The sequence below is a fragment of the Halyomorpha halys genome, unplaced genomic scaffold, assembly GCF_000696795.3.
Source record: "Halyomorpha halys isolate HHAL.00 unplaced genomic scaffold, Hhal_1.1 Scaffold643.1, whole genome shotgun sequence".
NCBI lineage: Eukaryota > Metazoa > Arthropoda > Insecta > Hemiptera > Pentatomidae > Halyomorpha > Halyomorpha halys.
In genome coordinates this window covers 486,190-505,743 of record NW_027112666.1, presented here as the reverse complement: position 1 = coordinate 505,743, position 19,554 = coordinate 486,190, and the positions used below count along the sequence as shown (strand labels likewise).

At 30.1% G+C, this 19,554-nt stretch overlaps 1 protein-coding gene across 4 annotated transcripts in view; it reads right to left on the bottom strand.

The window, feature by feature from the left end:
- LOC106689817 (uncharacterized) overlaps nucleotides 1-19,554 on the bottom strand; it is a 353,286-nt gene that overhangs the window by 137,785 nt on the left and 195,947 nt on the right. Inside the window, exon 1 of one of the 4 annotated variants that reach the window (XR_010844257.1) lies at nucleotides 8,457-8,756. The exons of the other annotated variants lie outside the window; for them this stretch is intronic. The gene's annotated coding sequence lies outside the window, so the exon portion shown is untranslated. Of the gene's footprint in view, nucleotides 1-8,456; nucleotides 8,757-19,554 lie in introns of those variants that run through there. 4 annotated transcript variants of the gene reach the window in all.

The following is a 19,554-nucleotide window of genomic DNA, read 5'->3' as shown; positions in this document are numbered from 1 at the left end:
ATATTATGTATATACTAACTTTTAAACACTAACAACTGGCTTTGTATATATTTTGCAATAAAGTTATCTAAAAAGATTTCTGTCCTAGTGCCCCTTCAGTAACTGGGAGACGCTTGGCTATACCACTTACGTGAGCACTAAAACCCCAGGTATATATAAATATATATAAAAGTTTTCCTGACTGTTAACGATATATAATGCCTATATGGACATGAAGATCCATGAATGAGACAACTGTATCGACGTTTCGCAACTTTATTCTTTATATATATATAAAGAATATATATAGGGTTACTCCCCTATGAAATTTTTTTTTTATAGAATTAGAAAGAATTTCTTCAACTAGTTATTAAAACATTACATTGTACAACTTGAGATTAATAACTAAAACATCATTCAGAATTTCTTATCATAGTGTGTTCTACAATGAAGCGATACAACTCAACATTTGTGCAAGAACTGAATGAATAGGTATGAAATGGAAAAAGATAAACATGGGGAGGTAATCAGTCTGTTATTTCGCTTTTGTATTTATATTTAATGTTAATTGTGTCTAGTGTTTGCGGCTTTAGCACACTCAGCCTCCACTGGCTCATTATTAGTGATGCGGCGAGAGGGATGCGCTGGGATCTTTAGAGCTCTGCTCTACCCCTCACACGTGGGGAATAGAGTGGGCTCAGGGATTCTCAGGTCTATTGTGTAAATATTGTTTATAAGATTGTAAAGTCACATTTACAATATTTAGAGATTATTTTATTTTATTTATTTATTTTTTCATGCACATAGTTCGATTATGTTCATATTCTTTATCCTTCTGTTTGTGTATAATTTAAGAGAGCTTTTATTTATTTTTATGTGCTTTTTTTTTTTCATTTATTTTATTTTATTTTAGTATGAACGTGATCATTCATCACTATTACCAATTGCTCACAACTGTGTGGCAGATTGTAATATCTATCAATAACTAAAATGTATCAATATAAAAAAAAAATTAGATTGTAACTCTATTTTATCTTTTTGCAATAGTGTAAAGTTTGGATACAGATGGGGAGGTTTTGTATATATTAGCTTAACGTTTTTTTTTTTTTTTTTCTTTTTTTTTTTTATTTATTATTTAGGGTTTTAGGGAGTGTTGGTTTATTGGTTTTATTGTACACATATATATTAATTAATAATGAGTGAAAATCTCTATCGATAAAAGTAGTAATAGCCAGTTGAGATCAATGCAGATTTTTTATCACTTCTCACACAAGTCATATAAAATAAACTACCCTCTGTAGTCCTACATATACCTAAGGATAAAACTAATTTAAACTTCCTATTGCATGAATCACAATATAACAACTTTCAATAATAAAGAGTGGAAAATATCCAAATTCGAACACTCAATTTGAAAAATACAGTAACATAATTAGAGAGTACGAACAGTGTCCGAGATTAGTTTTAATAGACTGTCGGACCCAGACTTCGATATTGTTTTTACCCGCTGACAACACATTGTGTGGACACTAATGATGTTTTGTGCTAAAAAAAACAAATTAACTAGAAAATATTTTAGTTTATTTCCAATTTACACCGGCACTTATGAATAATTCAAGGTTGCCTTCAAGACAGGCAACAATAAAGGAATGTACACAATGGGCGAAAATTGTGACGTTCACAGGTGGAACTAGGAGGAGCTATCGCAAAGCAAATATTGTAAATTGTTAGTCGAGGAGCTCACATATGTGTACAATATTAAAACATATATATTTTTAGACGTTATTATCACCATTTTCTCGAAATTTAAGGATCGTGTCATAGGCAATAATATTTGCAGTGAATTCGACTAAGTGCAGGCGTGTGCATCATTGCACATTCTTGGAAAACAGAGACTATTGCGTAAAAAGAATACTGCGTCTTAAATATTTATGGAACAGTATCTGCATACTTCAACATTCTCTTGAGATATCCTTCCTCCCTTTTTTATTACCTTATTTATACTTCCTCCTTTATTTACTAGTTCCTATCAATAACTAGTGCATTTAGTATTTATATCATTGTGAAATTTTATTTATTCCCTCTTTATTTGTTTTTATATTTAATACAAAATATCTATATATGTTATTCATTTAAACGTTACTCTAATATAAACATTATTTTTTTTTTAATAATTATTTTTTCTCCTATTTATTATTGAATAAGAGATATTTTAATATTTTTATTTTTTTAATTTTTGTATTTTTTTTTAAGCCACTGAACCTTTTGTTTTAATGCCTGTTAAAATATTCTTAAGTGACTTATCACAGAATAATATAACAGGAATTGAAATATATAATATATTATTATTTATTTAGGAAGGGTGGGCAAAATAGTACAGTACACAAATTAGCCGAAATAAGATAAACATCATATAATAATATGAAATCCAGACTGCTACATATAATAATGACAATAACAAGGGCTTAGCAAACCCTAAGGTTCAATACTGATACCAATCGCTCCCTACATACATTCGTCCATTGACGTCCGATCAAACCCAAATCGACTATATCAGTCTTTACTCAATCCAACCACCTTCGTTTCGTTCTATCTCACGGACGTTTACCTGTTGGTTCAGTATTTATTGTTTTATTACCATTTTAGTGATCCCTTCGATACTAAGACCTAAAACTTTACACATCTTATTCACCGTAATACTATAACCTGAATTATATTTAATGGGTGCACTTGCCTCAAGTCAGGGGCCGTTCGTAACTTAAGTATGGTAATTGAGGTGCAAGTCTTTGGTACCTGGGAACTTTGGCGCGCCGGTTCGATTCCGGCATGGGGTGTCGACTTTTTTCATTACCATGGCGTTCTCACGTAATGAAAGCTTGACCCCCAACTATGGTTAGTTAGAACAGGTTGATTACCTCTTGATATGTTTTTGGACAGAAGACGCAATTGTAACGTAAGCGGTTTCGAAATTGAAAAATAACAACTATCCACATTAAACATCGCTTTTACTATCTCATCAATTTTATTTTTTTTAGTTACTGTAAGTGCTATTTATTCATCAGATAAATAGTTGTTTATTTAACAAAATGATAGTCATAACGCGGGTAAAGAGCATCTGATAAATCTTACAGATTCTTCTAGATTTCATCAAATATCAATTTTGTGTTATAAATATTTATTAGAACCTTCAAAAATAATAAAAGAATCAAAATTATAATCAGCAGTTATCTCACTTACGTGTAGACCGACGTATTGACTGACGTACGTCGATTTGAAACGAAAACTGAGGATTAAACTTCGATCATAATAAGAGGTTTCGGTTTTTTTTTCTTTTAAATCATCATCACGTTTGCAATATGAAAAATTACTCTTACCCAAATACGAAAGTTCAAGGGGTAAGTGCAGAACTTAGCTTAAACCTTAAGGATTTCAAAATATTGCAACTATTACTACTTGATCCGTTGTTGACTCTACTTAGCACCAACGTATTGCACAGAAATTTGGAAACAGCTCAACTTTTAAGGAATTATGTTCAGTTTTTATAATAAAAGTCATCTCTGCACGCAAGGAAAATAAAACCCAACACAAAGATCAACATGTATTCGACTTTTCAAATAGGGCACCATTCAAAGGGACAACACTTACCTAGTTTTCCTCTACAGCTTAACACTTTAAGGTTATAACCACTATTTCAAAAATATTGTCATACTCTTCTACTCTGACTTAGTTTTAAGTACCAGTGTAAGAATTCGATTAAAAAAAAAAAAAAAAACAACACTCCAACCCATGAAGAGTCGGCCAGGGGTCCAGTACTTAGTAAAGAAGTACTGTTTCTTGAACAACGGTTGTCCTAGGAGATACATTGTTTGAGATCAAGCTTAACCCAGGTTTTTCCTCATTGCTTAATGGTACCCACTTTAAAGAGGCTGTTTGGGCCCCAGGGCTCCCGAATTTTTGACTCACAGCTACAGTAACAGAATAAATAATTTATTAAATAAATCAAAAATTGTATCCTTATATAGTCTCAACACGTTTTATTTCATCAACAGTCCAACGTTTCGGCCATCCTCAAGGACAATCTTCAATATAAATTCTCACCTCACATTAAAATTTAAAATTTGTTTTGCAGGCTATTCTGCCCAGGTCATTAATTATAAGTTAAAACCCTATGAAAAAGTCAATTATTAGAGTCATATTTATATTAATAAGCTTACTTTTAAGCTTCACTAAAAAAAATCACTACCATATACTCATATATAGAGTATATGGTAGCGATTTTGTGGATAATTTGAAAATTAGAAGATTTAGATATTTATGATTTTTAATAAAAAATAGGTAACTAAACTTAAGCCTATTAATAATAAATATGACTCTCTAATAATTGACTTTTTCATAGGGTTTTAACTTATAATTAATGACCTGGGCAGAATAGCCTGCAAAACAAATTTTAAATTTTAATGTGAGGTGAGAATTTATATTGAAGATTGTGCTTGAGGATGGCCGAAATGGCCGAAACGTTGGACTTTTGATGAAATAAAAAGTGTTGAGACTATATAAGGATACAATTTTTGATTTATTTAATAAATAATTACCTGCCTCAAGAAGTTGAAAAAATATATTTAAAGAATAAATAATGATCGGCCATACCCATTTTGCATCTGGATACGGAAATCAGTAACAGCGCCTCACTGACTGAGCTACTCCGCTCATTTGCAGAAAATAAAAAATAGCAAAAATTAATACTGCAGTTAGTCGGAGCTAAGATTTATAGTAAAATTATCTGTAATAAGGGAAGAACTTAAATCAGTCGAAAGTCAGGATATTTCATCCCGAAGTTAAGATAATATTTGAACATAGCTACTTTTATTTTCTTCAGATATTTTAATGAGGAAAAAATCAATTCATACAACCAAATAAAAGTTGTTCCAGAAAGTAAATATAATTTCGTGAGGTTTCAAAACTCAACTTACCCTAAATTGGTATATTTTTAATGGAATATTCACCTTTCGATTCATATAATATAAAAAATTAAATTTTCAATTCGTTTAAAACATTTTTTATTTCAATAACCCATATCTGAAACAGAATATAGGACTAAAATAGACCGTAATATATCTTTTTTTCTACTGAAGACCGTTCTACGCGACGGATTTATGGGCAACATCCAGGAAGGAGTCGTCCAAGGTTGATAAAGAATAGAGTTGCGGAAATTAGAGATTTAATGTTAATGAACAGTTGAATGAGTTGCGTGTGTAAATCGTTGTTCATAACCCCAAAGTTCTTTTCCAAAGTAGAAATTTACTTCGATAATGATTTCTGTATTCATTTTTAAATTAATTCAGATAAGATGAATTTTTAAGAAGATGCATTAGCAAAATAGTTAATTTCTTGTAATTTATAATCCAAAATAAGATTATAAATTACTTTCAAAATAAGAAAGTATAAAAAATTTACCTATTAATATTTACTGTGATATTTAATATTCCATGCAAAAAAGATAAAAAGAATTATTATTGTACCGCAATATCAAAATTAATTTATTATTATACTTTAGGGAATAGATCGCAATTGTATGAATGAACTGAGCAACCTAGAAACTGAACTAATAATCGCGGTTTTAAAGTTAAATATTATTTCATTTCATATTAAATAAATAAATAAAAATAATAAATAATATTATATTTTACTGATAATTTAAAATAATACCATATTAAAGGGTTTTTTTAAAAAAAATTCTAATACTGATACTGAAGTTTTCAGGGTTCAGTGTTAATAGTCAGTTCATGGAAAAGAAGAATCCTTCAGATGGCACAAGGATCCGAGTGTAGAGTTGGATGTTATCTGCAGAGCGTGAAGTGACGAACAACTTGTCTTGTTTTATTTTACAATTTAATGGATATAGAATACTGGTATGTATATATATCAATAGAAAATTGGCATATTTATTCCAATTATGTCAGCAGTCAAAGTAAGTTTTTAGTCATCAAACTTTAAAAGTTAAATCTGTATTGTCCAGCACTACTGGATGCTAGTTGAATCACTGAGGTAAAAAAAAAAATTCTTCACTATACATAACATTTAAGTAACAAAAACAAATTTTTTCCACGAAGTATACTTGAAAAATAAAAATTTACTTTTCTGGCTTTGTAAAGCACTGATGAAAACGAAAAACCGTTTTTAATCGATCCTTGATCACCGAAAAAAATTCTAAAATTTGCGTTCTATCCTTTTAACATGCAAAGTTTTTAATTATTATTTTGTTATTTTCTCTCTTAAAATTGGCAAAAATTAGGGTTTTGATGTTTTAATAAAATTTAAACGCCTAAAGTCAATGGTTAAATCAACTTGAAATTTGAAACCAATTAAACTTTCACAATATATACACCCCGCAAAATTTCATTAGTTCTGCATGATGAAATGAAAACCCCTTCGTTTTAAAGAAATACAGAAAATGATATTCAATAAGTTAAAAAAAAAAATTGTTTGATTCCATTTTTTCTACATTTTAAAATAATGTGTTAATTCTAACTCAACACTTTAATATTTAAAGTATTTTTTTCAATTGCAATAAATTTCAATTTTAAATTATAGTAAATTTTATTATTCGTTTCTTCTTGCACCACGAACACACCACCTCTCTTCCATAGTTAATACGAGTGGTTCACACACTTTTTTTTGCTTGTTCGACAAAAAAAAAAAACCAAAATTTTTTAAAATTTGATATCGTGGTGGATATTTACAATATCTGTTTTAAGAAGTATTTTAAATAAATCTATGAAGGTTTTGAAATAGTTTCTAAGTCTATCACTCCTCATTTCACTGCACGATGAAAGGAGTGATCTCCGAAGTCCTAAAACCTTTAAAGTTCGAAGTCCTAAAAGTCCCTTAACGCATTTATATCCTTTTAACTGCATGTCCTTCGAAACTTCTGGGTTTGAATCGTTTTCAGAAACCCATCCGAAGATCGTTGATTTCTACATCCAACGGGGGCATACATTAAATAGAACATGATAATGAAGAAACTCATATACACCAAATTAATGGAGAATTGCCCTTTTTAACATTCAGACATTCAGTTAATCCTCTGTTGCGTAGTACTCATTATTTTTCATTATTTGAGATTTTTATAATTATCTCTCGAACCATTTTCCGAAGGAATGAATAAGATCTTGATAGCCGAAGTAATATATTGTATAAAATATAAATTATAGTTGAACAAATAATTTTTAATATAAAATAGACACATTAATTCAATAATATGGAAACCATTGAATACAAAAATAAAATATATTTTCCCTGTTTTCTTCTCCTGATTTAGGTGAAACATGTGCTATAGCTTCATTTTTACAGACTAAAAAAAAAACAGTTCATTACAATACAATTAGTACTTCATAAATGTATAATGCATGAAATACATATAATACATTATTGTATTATATATGTACGAAGTAATAATTTTATTTTAATGAAGGTTACGAAAATTTTTTTTGTTTTTAAAAATAAGACAAAAAAATAGGACGAAAAAATTATAAATAAAAAGCAGTAAATTTAACTTATTTCTCAATCTTTTCAAATTACCCTGGGGCATTAACTTAACTTCAATTATATTGATTTTATAAAACAACATGTTTTTTATTACAACAGTGGTACCACCTGTTATATAAGGCTTCAAACTATCGATTGTTGGTCGTATATCGATTCGTAAAATTTCTATGAGATTTTAATGCTTAATAAAATTGATCATACCACCGATTTTGCAGTGCTAAAAATAATGATTAATCTGTGACTAGCAGAAATATCAATCAATGTCAATTGTAGGTTCCTTAAGAATATTCCATTGAAAGTCGATATGTTTACTTTAAGAAAGTTGTTATTTAAAAACTATTATAGTTAGATCTCATATAGATAAGTTAAATTTGTATTAAAAATATTGATTTGTTTGACAAGAGAAAATTTTAGTTTATAAATAAACCGAATAAATTTTAAGTATTTTTAAAAAAAATTGTTAATAATAATATATACTTTTTAGAACTGAATATATTAATTTTTGATATAAAACTCTCTAATTGTATTTGTATGAATGTTTTCTGACAACTATCAAACATTAGCATGCAAAAACAATGTTATCAGAAGACTGTAACTATTTTTTTTAAAAACTAATATCCTAACTCGTTTCTCAAGATCTGCTGTTATTTCTTAAATTCATTTTTCTTAGGACCTGTAATTTGGATGTTTCTGGTCATTGCTCCAAACCATATAAATAATATCAAATGTAATTTATAAACAACCCTATCCTAACATAATGAAGGAAGGGTATCAGTTGTAGCTAAGGTAGGTCGAGATTAAGACAGCAGGGACAAGTGGCGCCTTATCTAACCGAAGGCACAAGCCAAATGACAAAGCGTAATAGAGAGATAACATCTAAAGCGGTGAGGAAGGTCTGGGGAACGGAATGCGAGGGCACGTCGAAGGCTTACCGGAGTATGACAACTGGAGTAGCGATGTCTTAGGATGACAGCACTCGGATGATAGGTCAGCCGTTCTGCTGCTCAAGAGATGACACTTATAAACACTATATAGGAAGAATGTCACGTAAATAAAGTACAAAATATAGCAAACACTAACTGAGTAAAGAGCCTGAGTCCACCCGGACAGCTGTCACTGGGGTGGATCATGGCACTGATCGAAATAGTTGAACATCAATACGAACACAAGTTGAACATGATTTCGCGAACGACAGCCACAATGGCACGCAACATCTTACTGAAGCCGCACGGCGAACAGCGCTACCTACCGGCCGGGGCATCACCTGTCCATGGAGGGGGGTCCGCTATCTCGACTATCTCGGAGAGCCGGCTCTTCTCATCTTGTCTCATGTGTATCCTCCACCAACTGTCGAGTGGTTCAGCTAATAATAAGATCAATAAACTCGATTTTAGGCTATGGAAAATTCCAAATCACAAAAAATAGATTTATTATTATTTCATCTTTTAAATAAACCATCAAAATTACCCCTTTCAGAAAAACTAAATATTTATACTTACCTTCTCAGACCAATTTGGACTTACGGTGCACAAATTTACGGATACGCCAAAAAAACTAACTTACTGAAACTGCAACCGTTTCAATCAAAATTACTAAGACTGATCAGTAGTGCTCCCCCCTACATCAGTAACAAGAACTTACACAAAGACTTACGAACTCCCTACGTACAAACAACCACTAAATCATTATATAAACGGTTTCACGACACACTAACCCTCTAATTCAAGGACTATCAACACTAGACTCACCAGATACAAGACAACGTTTACGAAGAAGCTGGAATACGGACCTCTTAAATTGATTTTTAAATTTCAATTTTAATGGAGAGACATCATTGGATGACCTTAACCTTCATGACTTTTTTTTTTAAAATTATTATTTATTTTATTTTTTCTCTCTCTCTACACCTCATTCGCTGGTTGTAAAAATACTTTTACAGTTGTGAATAAACTAAATAAAGTAAAAAAAATATATATATTTATTTGGAGATCCCTGTTATACTCTATATAAATTCAAACACACCACGGGAACGCATTTCTGTCGTATCCTCCACCAACTGTCGAGTGGTTAAGCTAATAATAAGATCAATAAATCCGATCGTAAGCTATGGAAAATTCCAAATCACAAAAAAACAAATTTATTATTTATTTCGTGGCTTTCTCCATCAAAAAACAGGCTATTTCATTTTAAACCAGCCTATTAGGAAAACTAGGTAAATGAAAAACCATTTAAGGGATTCTAAGTCCCTTGAGATCCCTGTTATACTTTATATAAATTCAAACTTACCATAGGAACGCATTTCTGCCGGTCCTAAAACGGTTACTAAACAGCTAATATGATAAAATAACGAAACAGAAATATTTGGTATTCCTTTCGGTGTTTAGCCCGCGAATCCACTGGTGGTTTCTAATAAGTAGTTATGATAAAACAAAATATATAACATTTAATTACGCTTTGAATGAGTACCATAACGTAATAGTTCGGTCAAGTGGTAGTAAACCGCCTTTTTTGATTAATGTGAACTTCAACAAGTAGATACGATCCCATTCAATGCTTCACTATTACTATATGCGAGGATGTAGATAGTTTTAATGAACAAAATCAATAGTTTCTTATAAACTATTTTATTTAGTTAAAATCGAACATTTAGAAATACTTTATTATTATGTTTTAGTGACATAAATTGAACCAATACATGCTATAAAGTAGCAAAAAAGTAATTTTAATTAAAAAAATGTAAATAACTTCAACATTACTCAACCAATCTACAGCAAACTTTCAACTACGGCAAAGTTTGCAAAGTTGCTGGTAAGGTAAATAATAATAATATGTAACATTAATATTTAGTAACATATATAGTTTTTAAACAATACCCCTCACTGTGCTTCAATATTAGCACTATATTCAAACAACTGAGACTAATTTAAATATCAAAGAGTTATAAAATATTTTTTGGGAGTAAAACAAAGTACACTAATTACAACATTTATTTTTTACTAAATAATTCAAAACACTATCCAAATTATAGTCTCAAAACTTTTATTGCTTTTACACGTCCAACGTTTCGGCCAATTCGGCCATCTTCAGGGACAATCTTAATTCACTATGAAACATATCATTTAATCATTCCAAAAACTTCATACAGGCTATTCTGCCCAGGTCAAAACATTCATATCCAATAAGTCAAATATCCATTAAAATCACAGTCAAAATTATTTCTTATTAACCACTATCAATACACTTTTATTGTATAATTTTAGTTGTATTAAAAGTGTATTGATAGTGGTTAATAAGAAATAATTTTGACTGTGATTTTAATGGATATTTGACTTATTGGATATGAATGTTTTGACCTGGGCAGAATAGCCTGTATGAAGTTTTTGGAATGATTAAATGATATGTTTCATAGTGAATTAAGATTGTCCCTGTAGATGGCCGAATTGGCCGAAACGTTGGACGTGTAAAAGCAATAAAAGTTTTGAGACTATAATTTGGATAGTGTTTTGAATTATTTAGTAAAAAATTGCCAGTCTCAAGAAAGAATTTTAAGATTATAAACATTTATTTTATTATATTAAACTCTCAATTTTCTTCAAAACATTTTTTTCTACTTGAGAATTCCGGGAATTCATTATCTTTAAACCTTCCCATGCTGAAATGGAACATTTCGAAAAAAAAAAAAAAACAGCACGTAAATCGGTCCAGTAATTCAAAAGTTTATTGTGAACACAGATTCGACCATTCTCTTTTACTCTTGTACAGACCGAAATTAATTGGAAAAGGGAACTGTAGGAGAAAAAAAATTGTTTATTATATCTTATTATTGTATCTCTTTTTTTCTGATTATACCATGTATGTGTAATTTATATATGTCCGATTACGGATTGATAAGTATGCTGTGTGAGATAGCAACCTGATGTATTTAGGCAGCATACATAAATAAAGTATTTCTCTCTCTCTCTCTCTCTCTCTCTCATGGATTGAATTCATTCGACGACAAATTTAATGCAATTTAATTTCTTCTACCATAAAATTTTAGCTAGGATCCACCGTACAGGAGTTAAAGACAAAAAAACTTAATTCGTTACATTATTAAATTAATTACTAAATTACTGAGAGTTTTAGAACCAGAAATTCATTTGCGTGTTAATTGTGATAGAAAATTACTTTTAAAACTATTTTCAGTTGTATCTTCAATGGGCAGGATTTAATGAATCAACCTGCTCGACTACAGGATTAAACTAGTCCATACAATAAACTATAAACATAGTGCACATATGCACAAAAAAGTAATATAAAGGATTTTTAAGGTGAATCTGATAATAGCTTAGAAGAGAACAATGAACTGGATAGGCTGATGTGTTTAGAGTAATTACGACTTCAAGTACTGATCACACAATCGTGCAACACGTATTTTATATTTATAGTCAATAAACATTTCACAATGAAGCAAGATCTTCGCCTTACATGACCCTACATTAGTCTCCAAGTTTTGTGAGGATTGGGGGGCTCGAGTAGAAGTAACACCAGAAAACAAACACCAATCTGAAATCCCCCCCTTCTTCATCCCCTTCCCTGAAATCTTTTAATCCTTCTTTCTCATCCTCCTCAAGTGCCTTTCAGCACTTCTCTAAAAGAGGAAGAGATCCATAAATCTCGGTATCTGGCCAGCATCTTTATCTGAGCCAGCGTTTTTCCTCTTTCCATACCTAGTCGTTGAATATGCTCCATATAGATCCTTCCAGTCCTGCCTCGTGGTCTTCTACCAGTCGGCCTCACCTCCATACATTTTCTTGGCACTCTGTCTTCGCCCATTCTACAGACGTGTCCATACCATCGAGGCTGTCGGTGTTCAAATTTTACTGAGAGGATCTGAAGTTTTTCTTTTCATTTTTTATCCTATCTCTTCTAGTTTTGGCCAATATTCTTCGCAAAAATCGCATTTCAGCAGCCGTAATCCTACTCAAATCTTTGCCTTGGGTGATCCAACTTTCACTGCAATATAATAGTGTTGGAAGACATATTGCTTCAAATATATGGAGTTTAATGTCATTACCTACCTTCCTCATTCCCACAAGGGTATTGCATATTTGGTAGTAAATATTAATTGCTTTATTTATCATATTGGACACTTCTTGATCTTACCAGATTTATTAAAAATTGTTCCAAGGTTGGCATAGAAGTCCACCTTTTCCAATGAACAATAAACAATGAACACTATTCTTACATTGCATTAATGCCTTAAAGATGGAAAATACGAAATTTGGGTGAGAAAATGCGGGTTTGACCTAGCAATAGGGGCAAGGCGTCCCAATGTGTTCCTATGGTAGGGACAAGGTGTCCCAAAAGTAAGAGGAAGCAGTCCCATTTCCCGCAGTTACTTTACTCTACAGACCATTCCAAGCGTCCACTGGGACGTATTGTCCCACAGGAAATAAAAGGGTTAATATCAGGTTGTAAAGGTGAAGGTTTTTCCCGACCGAATCGGATGGTTTTATTTTTCTCCTTTAATTATTTATAAAATTCTTTGTTATTTTGTATTTATCTATTGTTTATTATTGCCAACAATGAGAACTGTTTATTTCTGTCAAATTAATAAAACTAAAGGTATTTTAGAGGGCAATGTTTTGAAACCTATTCTTGGCAAACTATTCCAATGAAGATAAGATACATCTGATATTAAAGACTAGTCAATGGTACGCTGGTATACCGAGTTGTATCATATGTTTCAATTAATATGATATTATCTTACTCTAACTTTTCGCACTCATCATTGATTGAATTTTGTTCCTGCGTGGTGTTTAGAACTGATAGAATAGTAACCATCTCACGATCGTTCCACGTACCATTTGACGTAGAGCGGTTGAAGCAAAGCTCTATGATGACTACATACCCCCTCCCACGGAATCCCATCAAAACTCAAATCTGCAAGGTCACTACTAAAATTCTCCCAGCTAAGCCTTGATATGCCCCTCGGATGTTTCCAGCCCTACAATTTCACATTCTCATTTCAAACGTGATGGATGGCATTATGGCAATTATGTTTTCCTAATGCATGTTCCGCGGTTACATATTATGTAACTTTCAGTATTATTCGTTTACCACGTCTTAAAATCATTTGAAAAACATAATAAACGCCAAAGAGGTTGAAAATATATTTCCTCATTGAATAATCTATGATATAGTGCAGACTGGCGTTAACGATATAGGTTTAATGCGGTAGATATCTATTGTCCTGAAGAGGACAATATAAAGCTCTGGAAGGTTATCTGTAGTGAAAGCTCAATACATTTTCCTATATTCCTTATAGACCAGGAAAATAAACGTTAAGAGAAGACGTTAATGATCATATACGATTTACGGCTGTAAACAAAGAAAAACAAATAAACCATAGAAGATTCCGTTGAGACTACATCTATGGACTTTGAGCTTTATTTTTCTAGAGAATAATTTGGCATTACTATTACTATAGATGGTACTTTTATTTTTTCACATATTTTTTATACGACTATTTTATACATGTTCATGCTTCCTAAGAATATTTTTAAACCTATTTTATTTTACATATTTCGATGATTATACATATTTTTTTCTTTTAATATATATTTAACTATAAATGCATGTTTTCCATTTTATTCTACGTATTTTTAAATACATAGTTCTCAAAAGTATTTCATATTTTTGCTACAGGAAAATATTTTACTCTATGTTTCCCTTTTCAATTAGCACTTTTTTTTTTTATCCAAACGGAATCCTTTAAAATTAGAAAAAATAAATCGTGGATAAAAATTACAACACGGATGTTTTTCAATTATTTTCTTTTTTATTCAAACCTAGAATAAAAAAGCAATGTTATAAAAATTTAGGAACTTAGATATAGAAATTTAATTGCATTCAACGCAATGTAACGACGCAAATGCGTCCGTATTTTACGTCTGTGAACGTTAGAATGATAGGTTAGTCGATGGAAACCGAAGATTTGTTTTTGAAAAGTTAAAGATGCATATCACTTGAAAATTAATAAATTAAAATTATTTCTTTAAACCTTTTTTTTTAAATTAATTATACATGGTATTTTGTTTCTTCCATACTTTTTTATTTTGAATTTCCCGTTTATAAATTTAATTCCCCATTATTAAAATTTTCGCTTTAGAATAAAAATTAAAATAGTAACTTATTTTGTCATATACAAAATACAAAGTTTTATTCGTTATTTTATTTATTTTCAGGCTTTATAGGTTTTATATTTCCATTTTTTTTTTATATAAATACTTCTGTTTTATAAAATATTTAGACTTTTTATCTCATAAAAATCTCATATTTATTTATCAATAATTCACAATAGTAAAAATCTTTATTTATTTAATGTGATTCACAACTGTACAAATAATAAATACAATAAGTAAATATGCTGTATGTTTCGTTTACACTTGAAAAAATTGGGAAGGAACCACCCATTGGTGGTACTTCAAGCATTTATTTAAATTAGAAGGTCCCGTGGCCACTTCTTTTCAGACGCCTCGAAGGATTATCAGGGATTGTTAAGGATGAGAGATTAAGTATTAATGGGTAAGGATGGGAAAGGAGTTTGGAATGAAAATGCGCATATCTGTTTTAGGTTAAATCTGCAACGAATGAGATGTTTAGGTCTTTGGGATTGAGTTTATTTGTAACATAGTAAGGAGTATCAAGGATTTTACGTAGGATTTTGGATTGTAAGGATTGGATGCGGGAGGAATTTATGGTTTGGTAGAGCCCCAGAGCTCAATTCCATATATCCAAATTGGTCTGATTATCGTAGGGTATACTAATTTTTGTAGCGAATGGGATATTTAGAGCGTTTGTCGAGTAGGTGTTGTAGCAATCGAAATCTACAAGCGGTTTCTTGTCGTTTCAGTCTTGTATGTGGATTCTAAGTAAGATTCTTGTCAAGATGGAGTCCTAAGTATCGAATTTGTTCATCCATCGTTGATAAAAACCAGAGTAGAAAAAAGCCACTGCGATTTATGACAAGCTAAAAATATATTCAAAAGATTATTTCGTTTAGAAACCTATTAATAGCGATTTAAAAAAAAAAAATTAAAAATTAAATTTTGTCAGGTACTATAACTTTCTCTTACTTGGAAAATATCTTCATTTAATTTTATAAAAAATTATAATTTCAAAACTTTGGGTATTCAGGAGAATCAGTCAAAATGCTTGTAAGCAGAAATTAACAATATTTACACGTATTGGAAGACATTTATCCTGAGAATCTAAAATGCTGATATAATCCACACCAACATCGATCATCTTTAATTGTTATTTATGGTTCAATAGTTTGATTACTTATATACAGGAAAACCTTAAGGAAAATGACAGGAAAACCTTAAGGTAAAAAACAGGAAAACCTTTGAAAAAAAAAATGGTTTGATAAAATGTAATTCTGAACGAATAAAAAAAGAAATATCATTTTGTTATTCGGATTAAACTAGGAAATATTAAGCATAGTAGACATTACCTAATCACAAAATATATTCTTTCAAAAAGTTCATATTATAGTAGCAATATAATTTTGGATCAAACCCTGAATATCAACAACCCGTAGAGATTATTTAAAGTAGAGTAAATTTGATAAAATATAAGCCCTAATAGAGCTATTTACGCTCAATAGTTTTTAAAAAGCAACATTTCATAAAAAAGTAACTGAAAAATCAGTACTGTAATAGCAATATAATTTTGGATTAAACTCTGAATATCAAGAACCCTTAGAGATTATCATCACATCAAAAGAATTAGAACTTTTAAAGTAACAAAATTTTCTTTCAACAACAAAGATATTAATATTAATATAAATATTGTTATTTACCTATTTAATAAAGAAAGTAAGAAAAAAAAATAAATACAACAAGATGGTTAGGGTTGCGGTCAAAAAAAGAACAAATAGTTATAAATTATTTGTATATATGTATATATAGTTTACCGTAAAAATTGGGGCGAAATATCGGAAAATAAATAGTTGTAAACTATTTATATATGTATATATGACATTATTATATCAAAAATAACATTATTATTTTATATCAAATATAAAATTATCATATCATATCATATAAAAAATGACATTGAATAAACTAAAAGAAAAAAAAAATAGTCTTAAATAAAAAAATTAATGCCCAGCTAGGTTTAATGTCATTAAACAAGAACTTGGAGATATTTAATTTTTCTAACATTCCCCATTTCTGGAAAATATTCTACAGTTAATTAACTTAAAAATTTTAAATATTAAAGAAAGCTAAATTTGATTTTTCCAGCCATAAATCTGGCAGGTGAAGCCCCTATGTTGTTTCTAAACATAATTATGAAGCCATCCTAGTACGAAAACCGAAAATGTGATTAAAAATTACCTAAACAACTCAAAATTAAACCTTTCAAATAACTAAATCATTAATTTAAAAACCTCATTTCAGAACTAAATAATTGAATTATAAACAAAGTTTACAAATAGTATTTATCCAATGATACACTGGCCTTAACAATTCACATAGTATTAGTGCAACATCATATACAATGTTCATTATCATCATATTAATAAAGATATCTCAATTTAATAATATTACTCATAAATATTTCGTAAACTATATGTTTCAGGCATAGCCCAACCCTGTTTGTATGGGGAATCCCTGTTCTAAAGCAAGCAAACACTTCAATTTATTTTAATGAGATCATCTGAATTTGTTTTGATTGCATATTTTTTACACTAGCTGGAATAAACGCAGAATGTCACTCATTTCTTCATATCTTATTTCAATATAACGCAATATCACCATGCAATTGATGCATGCATAATTTGCATGATAAAAATTTCAAACTTTGGCATTTTATATAGTACTGATATTAGTATAGAATATTGATAGGTTACAATACGGGGTCAGATATTAAAATCGTGAACAAACATTTTTCTATTGGTATAAAAATTCGTAAAGTTTTTTCAAAGTGCAATTAACAAATATCAACTTTGTTCTTGCCAAAAATACAACAGTTAAAAGATAATGAAGCTGTGTGTCAGAGATCCGGCGGTTTCGGCTTATTTTTATCGATTTTCCCGTCTCAGAACTGTCTATATTTCGTTTTAACTCCTTTATTTATTCAAATAATTCTTAAATATTTTATATTTACCTATTTTTCATTACTACTAACAATGAATACAGGTTATTAATTTTAAATAAACAAAGTTAAAGATTGTTTAGATGACTATTTTTTGGTAATTTGGCATTTACTTACATTACAAACAATTTCAAAGAGAATAAGCCATAGATGATATCAACAATAATTTAGTTTTACATTAATACACTAAGTGTAATCAAAATCGTTCAAGTATTTTTTTTTTTTTAGAAACTCTAATAACTGTGTAAAATCAATTATAAAATGTAGCACTTCTTGTACGTGGATATTATCGGAAAAGTCAACCAGCAAAATTTATCACAACAATATGTGATAAATTTTACTGGTTGACTGTGATAAATAATTTTTCATTTTAATGTGGAAAATTAGACTAATTAGGATGATTTGAGGACTGATACAAATGTCATGGGCAGAATAGTAGTTTTTTTTAATGTGTTGGTTTCAAAATTGTATAATGATTGTCCTTGAGGATATCCGAATTAGCCGAAAAGTCTAAAAAAAGGGAATAAAAATATTTTGAGACTAAAATGGAAAAAAAAATTATTTATTTAAACTATATTAACCAGTCTCAAGAAAGTGTTAAGATTATAAATATATAATTTAATTACTTTTCGTTTTGAGCTAAGCAGTTCACACACAGAGACACAGATATAAACTATAAACTGGTTTTTGGTCAAAAATTCGGATTCGAAATTTTTTACGATCATAATACTCCTTACTAAACATTTCATATAAAGGTGAGTGAATATGAAAACTAATGAATATTATATTTTATTTTGTTAATAAAAAATGATAATAATTAATATGTGGAGAAGATGGTTAGGGGGTGCGATAAGCAAATAAACAAAAAATTATTTATTTTTGCCGACATTTCGACCTAAATTTCAGGTATTCATCAGGACTAATAAAAAAAACTGATAAAAATCATCATTCAGAGGAGCATAAAAAATTATAAGAAATAAATAAACGAACAAATTAAGAAATATACATAACAATGGATCGAAAATAAATTAGTTAATTAATAACCATGGAAGTAGATATTATTAGATTGGTAACAATGTTTGTTATTGTTTATTTGTCTACTCTTATCTATTTCTATAGCTATTAATATTTCTTAATTTGTTGGGTTATTTATTTTAATTATTTATGTTTCTCTGAATGATGGTTGTTATCAGTATTTTGTGTTTTTTTAGCTGCGGTTAAGACCTGAAATTCAGGTGGAAACGTCCACAAAAATAAATAATTATTTTGTTTAAGCGCCAGCACCTCCCAATCATCTTCTCCACATATTAAGCTACGGTCAACCATCAACACCTCAACAATAATAATTAATATTATATTGTATTATATATTGTTCATTAGACACTAGTAAGGTAGTAACTGTTGATAACAGCTATCATATATCACACTAAGGTATATGAGCAATATAAACTCAAAACCACCATAGTCTAATGCGTAATGTGGGTAATCTTGCCCTAATTTTTTTTCTGTCGTAGTGGCACAGTCACGAAAGTGAGACTAGCACATATAGTGACAGTAAATCCGAAACCAAATGAAAATGACTTGAAAAAATAACCTTCACAATTACTGCCCAATCACCCTTCCTAATAAACAATTCGAGCCCAATCCATATTATCCAACAGTTCACAGTCAAGACGTATACTTGTGGCAGTTAACGTGACAGTAACTTCGCTTCCGCAACATGCACTGCCAACTGCCATGCCAAGACTAGAGCGACATTACTACCGTAACAGTAAACATGTTATATGGTGCAAAATGTGACAATGGCTTCGATAGGTGCTGTTATAACTGAGTACATGTACCGTTGTGCTGTTTTTTTACGCCTTCAACTATAAATATAAATTA